This window comes from Penaeus monodon, chromosome 16, assembly GCF_015228065.2.
Source record: "Penaeus monodon isolate SGIC_2016 chromosome 16, NSTDA_Pmon_1, whole genome shotgun sequence".
In the NCBI taxonomy this organism is placed as follows: Eukaryota; Metazoa; Arthropoda; class Malacostraca; order Decapoda; family Penaeidae; genus Penaeus; species Penaeus monodon.
In genome coordinates, this window is record NC_051401.1 from 48,594,269 (window position 1) to 48,601,768 (window position 7,500).

Sequence of the window (7,500 nt, forward strand, 5' to 3'; positions counted from 1 at the left end):
TTTTGTATTATATAAATAAAAAAAAAATTTTATATTTATTATTTTTATATAAAAATATATTTAAAATATTTTTAAATATTTAATTATTAATATATTAAATTTTTTAAAAATTATAAAAAATAAAAAAAATTTATATAATATAAATAATTTTTTATTTAAAAATTTTTATATATATAATATTTTTTTTTTTTTTTAAAAAAAAATATAAATATATATATAAAAAAAAAAAAAGTTTAAAATAAAAAAAAAATATATAAATATATAGATATAAAAAAAATTAATTATATATAATTATTAAAAATTAAATAAAAAATTTTATAAAATATATATAAAAAATTTTAAAATTTTAAAATATATTATAATAAAAAATTTTTAAAAAAAAAATGAAATATAATAAAATTTTATAATAATTAAATTTATATATAAAAAATTTATTAAATATATTAAATATATATATAATATAAATAATTATATATATTATAAAAAAATATTTTAATATATATATATTAATATATAAAAATATATATATTTTTTATTTTTTTTTGTTTTTTTTTTTTTTATTAATATATATATTGTTTTTTTTTTTTTTTTTTTTTTTTTTGTTTTTTTAAATTTTTTTTTTTAAAAAATATATAATATTAAAAAGTATTATATAAAAATAATAAAAAAATATTACAAAAATTTTAATTAAAAAAAAAAACCAAAAAAAAACATAAAAAAAACAAAAAAAAAAAAAAAACCAAAAAAAAAAAAAAAAAAAAATTTTTAAAATAATAAATATTAATATTTTAATATTATTTTTTTTTTTTTTTTTTTTTTTTTTTTTTTATTGTTTATTTTATTTATTATTATTAAAAAAATTATAAATTTTATTTTTTATATAAAAAAAAAAAAAACCACACACAAACACCCCCACACACACCCACACACAACACCACAACACACACCCCACACACACAAACACACACACAAAACCCACATTTTTTGTGTTTTTTGGGGGTTGTGGTGGGGGTGTTTAATTTAATTTTAGTGAAAAAACCATATGCTTACATTTTGCATTTTCTCCACTTATTTTTTCTCTCGCTTTCTTCTCCTTCCCTACCACTTTATGGCCACTTGAGAGGCTAAGGAAAAATGAAACTAAAATTCAGGAGCGAAGATGATAGATTGCAAATTATGAAAACTCGTTTGGGGGGGAAAAGAAAGAAAAAACACCCTTTTTAAAATACTTTGGGAAAAAGGGGAAAAAGGAAAAAAGGTGGGTAGGAAAAATTTAAAAAATAAAATTTTTTTATTTTTTATTTTTTAAATAAAGTAATTATTTTTTTGTTTTGGGTGTTTTTTTTTATTAAAATTATTTTAAAAAAAAAAAAAAAAAAACAAAAAAAAAAAAAAAAAAAAAAAAACAAAAAAAAAAGTAAAAAATCCCAAATAAAAAATGAAAGTTAAATTAAAAATTTTTAAAAATAATAATTAATCTTTTTAAAATTTAAATTATTTTTTTAAAATAAAAAAAAAAATATATATTTAAATAGAATTTTTGGTAATTTAAATAAATTATAAATTTTAATATTTTTTTTGTTGGGGGGTGTTTGGGTTGGGGGTTGGGTTTAAAAAAAAAAAAGGGGGAAAAATTGGGGTTTTTTTTCAATAAAAATTTTAAAAAAAAAAAAAAAAAAAAAAAAAAAAAAAAAAAAAAAAAAAAAAAGAGGGGTGAAAGAAGGAGAGGGAAAAAAAAAAAATATAACCCCCCAAATTTTAAAAGGATTTTTATTTTTAATAAAAAACCAAAACAAAAAAAAAGAAAAAAAAAAAAAAAAAAAAAAAAAAAAAAAAAGGGGGGGAAAAAGGGGGGGGAAAAAAAAAGGGGGGAAAAAAAAAAAAAAAAAAAAAGGGGAAGAAAAGGAAAGGGGGGGGTTTTGGGGGGTAGAAAATGAAAAAGAAAAGGGGGAAATGGGAAAAAAAAAGTAAAAGGGGGGGTTTTAAAAATTATATTTAAAAAAATAAAAATAAAAAGATAAAATTTTTAAAAGGGAAAAATTTATTTTTAATTTAAATTAATTTTTTTATTTTTTTTTTATTTTTTTAAAAAAATTTTGGTTTTTTTTTTTTTATTTTTATTGTTTAAATTTTTTCAAAATTTTTTTTTTTTTTATTTTTTTTTTTTTTTTTTTTTAATTAAATTTTTTTTTAAAAAAAAAAAGGTTTAAATTTTTTTTAATTTTTTTTGAGGGGGCATTTTTTTTTAAAAAAAAAAAAAAAAAAAAAAAAAAAAAAAAAAAAAAAAAGGGGAAAAAAAAAAAAATTAAAAAAAAGGAAAAAATAGAAATTAACAAAAATTTAAATTTTTAAAAAAGTTAAAAAAAAAATTTAAAAAAAAATTTTTAAATTTTTAAAAAAAAATTAAAAAAAAAAAAAAAAAAAAAAAAAAAAAAAAAAAAAAAAAAAAAAAAAAAAAAAAAAAAAAAAAAAAAAAAAAAAAAAAATTTTAAAAAAAATAAAAAAAATTTTTTTTTTAGGGTTTTTTTTTTTTTTTTAATTTTTGGGGGGGAAAATAAAAAAAAATAAAAATTAAAAAAAAAAAAAAAAAAAAAAAAAAAAAAAAAAGGGGGGGGAAGGGGATTGAAGGAGAGAGTGAGAAAGAGAAAGAGACTATGCTAATAGCTATCATAACAGGATGCCGAACGCTAGTAGGCTTAGCAGGAATAATTCTGATGATGATAACAACACAAGTATGAAGAACAACAAAAGCGTGAGTATTGTTGGCTGCATCGTTAGTAGTAGTATTAATACCAATGACAATCAAATTAATCCCTGGAGCTACTCTCCAATCGTCGTCAAGCCATTGAGATAATTGATAGAGAGAGGGAGAGAAGGTGAGAGAGGGAGAGAGAGAGAGGAGAGAGAGAGAGAGAGAGAGAGAGAGAGAGAGAGAGAGAGAGAGAGAGAGAGAGAGAGAGAGAAGGTGAGTGAGAGTGAAAACGAGAACGAGAGTGAGTGTGAGCGTGAGCGTGAGAACGAGAGTGAGAACGAGAAAGAGAGAGTGAGAAGGAGAGAGATGGAAGTGGGGAGAATTAGAGAGAGAAAAAAATGGAAAAAAGGAAAGAACGGAAGAGAAGGAGAGGAAGAGAGGGGAGGTGGAGAAGGAATGGGAGAAAGAGAAGATGGAGGAGAGGGAAGGAAGAGAATAAAGAGAGAAAAGGGAAGAGGAGGGTAGGAGGAGAAGGAGGGGGGAGAATAGTATTGCATTAATGGGGAGGGGAACTGACTGTATGAGAGGGAAGGGAGGAGGAGGAGAAGTAAGTGATAATGGGAGGGGGAAGGAGAGGGAGAAGGGTAAAGGGGTGAGGGGAAAGGGGGAGGGGAGGCGAGGTTAATTCAGTCAGGAGGGTCTTAATGACCTCATTTGCATATTATTATTGTTAGCCGGTCGGGCCTATTCAGTCTGCACTTTGGGAAGGGGGAGGGGGAAGGGCAAAGGATAAGGGGAGGGGGAGGATAGAGGTTAAGGGGTAAGGGGAGGGGGGGAAGGGCAGTGGGTAAGCAGAGGGGGAGGAGGAGGCGGCGATGGAGGAGGAGGGGGAGGAGGAGGAAGAAGGAGGAGGGGAAAGACGAGGAGAATGAGGGAGATTAGGAGGAGAAAGGCGAGGAGGAGGGGGATGAGGAAGAGAAGGAGAAGAAGAGAAGAAGGAGGAGCATGAGGAGGAGGAGAAGAAGAAGGAAGAGGAGGAAGGGGAGAAGGAAGAGAAAGAGGAGGAGGAGGCAGAGGCAGCATCGAGTGTATTTGGATTCCCGTAATGACCTGACTCGACCTGATCTCTGAGCCGAGGGGTCATAAGGCTTGATTTTGTTTGGCACTGTCGAAGAGGGGAAGGTTGGCCGGGGGAGGGAGCAGGTAGAGGCAGGGGGGGGGTTGAAGGAGGAGGGAAGAGAAAATGAGAAAAAAAAAAAAAGGAGAAAAGGCGGTTTTTATTTTGATTGTTTAATTTTTATTATTGTTTGTTTGGGGGTTTTTGGTTTTTTTTTTTAAATTTTTATTTTTTTTTTGGAATTTTTTTTTAAAAAAATTTTTTTTTTTAAAATAATTGGGTTGTTTTTGTTTTTTTTTTATTTTTTATTTTTGTTTTTTGTTGTTGTTTGTTTTATTTTTTTTTTTTATTATTGTTGTTTGTTTTTTTTTTTTTTTTTTTATTTTTTAATTTTATTATTGTTGTTGTTGTTGTTGTTGTTACTTTTTATATTTTATTTTAATTATTTTTTTTTTATTTTTATTATTTTATTTTTTTTTTTATTTAAATTATTATTATTATTATTATTATTATTATCATTATTATTACAGCTATTCTTATTGTTGTTGCTTTTATTGATATTGTTATTAAATCTTTTTTTAACCTTTCAAACCAAACTTTTGGACGAGTTTATTATCATATTATTATTTTTATTTTTTTATTTTATTATTTATTATTATTATTATTATTTATTATCATCATGGGCGTTATTGCTATCAAGATTATTATATTTACTGTCATTATATTGTTAATTATTATGATTATATATAATTACCATTACGATTTTCATTATCATTGCCGTAATCATTATCACTATCATTATCTTTTAAACTTCCCCTTCGTTATCTTTTATTTTCTTTATTATTATCATTATTATATTTATTTTATTATTTTAATTATTATTATTGGCATTACAAAAAAAAAGCGATTTTCATCTCTTTCCCTCCCCTTCTCCTCCCATTTGCCCCCCCCCCCCCCCCCCCCCTTCTGTATCCACCTGTCCTCCAGAAATCAAATTTATGTTTGCATTTTACCTTTTTTTTTTTTTTTTTTTTTTTTTTTTTTTTTTTTTTTTAGGGGGGGGGGTTTTGGGTTGTAATTCACACAAACCCAAAGCGACTGAGCGCGATTTTCAACCCCCGATTTTAATTTTGACACTTGCACCTGCTCTACATGCAACGTTGCATCATTTGGTTCTGGTTAGTGAAAAGATGTTGCAAAAAATATGGACAGTCAGGCCCGTATGTCTTCTATATTTTTATATTTATATAAATATATATTATATATTATATATATATATATATATATAATATATTAAAATATATCTAATACAAACACCACACACACAACACACACACCACACACACACACCAAAACACCACAACCCCAACACACACACCCACCCACACACAATGCTACTTGTGTGTTGTTGTGTGTTTGTTTTTGTGTGTCGTGTGGTGTGTGTGTGTGTGTGTGTGTGGGGGTGTGTGTGTTGTGTATGTATTATGTGTATGTTAAAAGTTGTATTATTATATATAATTGTGTATGTAATTTTTATAATATAATATATATATATATATATATAATATATATATATATATATATTATATTATATTAATATTAATGATATATATAAAATAATATTAATATATAATTGTATTTTTATATAATATTTATATAATATATATATATTATTAAAATATATATTTTTTTAATTACATATAAGTGTTTTAAAAAATTTAAAAAAAAATATAATATATATATTTATATAATATAATTTTTTTTTATAATATATTATTTTATATATATATATATAATATATTATTATATAAAATATAATTTTAAAATATAATATAATATAATATTAATATTATTATATATAAAAATATTATTATACATATATAAGTGTATTATGGGCTTTTTGGGGAGCAGTGTTCTGTTTGTTTGTTTTGTTTGTCCTTTTGTTTATTGATTTATTCTATTTTATTTATCTATTCATTTATCTATTTATTTTTTAAATTTTTTTATTATTTTTTAAATTTTTATTATTATTATTATTATTATTATTTTATTTTATTTTATTTCTTTTCTGTGTTGTTCAGGTATGTCTTTATCATTCTTTTTTCTCTTTTGTCTCTTCTTCTGTGTCTCCGTGGCTCTCTCTCGCTCTTTTATTTTTTTTTTTTTTCATCTTTTTTTTTTTTTTTTCTTCTATTTATCTATCTATTTTGTGTCATTAGATTTTATTTTATTTATATGTTTTATCTATAGTTTTTTATATCACTTTTTTCATTCGTTATTTTTTTGGCCTGAAGCTCAATTTTTTTTTTTTTCTTTTTTTTATGTTATTTGTGTATTTTCTGTATTTTTATAATCTTTATCTTTTCTGTCTCTCTTCTTCTTGTGGTTCCTTCGTTATCTTTAAATATATTTCTCCATTTATTCGTTAATTACTATTTCTTTTGTACATTTCAAGTTCTCAGGTGTTTCTTCCTCAGTTCTTTCTTTCTTTTTCTTATTCTGTTTTTCTCTTGCTCTCTCTTCTTTTTTTTCTGTCTATATGAACATATTTATTAACTTCTTGCAGATATTTTTCCTTATCTTTATGTTTTACGCATTTATCAGGTTTTTCTCCCATTTATTTATTTTCTTTTTGTACGTGATTCTTTCTGGCATTTTTTTTCTGGTCTGGATTTTGTTTTTTTATCATTTCTTTTTATTATCTCTTATTATCTCTATTATTCTCTTCTTTATTATTTTTTATTCTTCCGGTTCTTTTTCTAACTTTGTCTCTATCTTCCTCAAGTTCTTTTATCTTTTTCTGACCACGGTTTATTCCCCTTTTATCATTTCCTTCTTCTGTGTTATCATTTCGTTTTATGGTTTTATTTTGCCTCTTATTATTATTTTCATGCGTTTTTCTTTCTTTATTCCCCCCCCCCCATTTTTCTTGCCGTTTCTTGGCTTGTCGCCATTCCTCTCTACATTCTCCCATTCTTTTTCTCCTTTCTTTTTTCCAGCTCTCTTTCCCTTTTCCATAAACATTAATATTTTTTCTCACCTTTTCCCATTTCCTCTCTTCGCCTCCTCCTTTCTCCTTCCTCTTTTCCTTTGCTCCTCCTCCTTTACGTCTCCTCTCTCCCCCTTCCCTCCTCCTCCTCCTCCTCCTCCTCCTCCTCCTCCTCTCTCTCCTTTCCTCCTCCTCCTCCTCCTCCTCCTCCTCCTCCCCCTCCCTCTCTCCCTCCCTCCCTCCCCTCCTCCTCCTCCTCCACGCCCCATCTCTCCGTCCCTTCCTCCACCCTCCACCCCCCTCTCTCTACCTTCCACCCCCCTCCCCCTCCCTCCTCCTCCCCTCCCCCCTCCCCCGAGGACGTAGGCGTGTCCTGACGCTGACCTCGAAAGCGTTGTCTTTTTTCGCCTCTGGTCCAAGGGTTCTCGCGAGGCACAGCAAGTTGCACCCTTTGTGTCGTTGTCTCGCTCTCTCTTTCTATGCTCTTTCTCTTTTCTGTTTTGTCCTTTAGTTTATTTATTTATTTATTTATTTTTTATTTTTTTTGGGTGTGTGTGGGGAAAGGGGGATTTTTTTTTTTTTTTTTTTTTCTGCTGTTTCTTTGTTTTTTGTTTTCTTTGCTTCCTTCCTTTTTTTTTTGCCTTCCTCCCTTCCTTGTCTTTGTTTTTGTCTTCTTCTTTTTTAATTGTTTTTTTTTTTCGT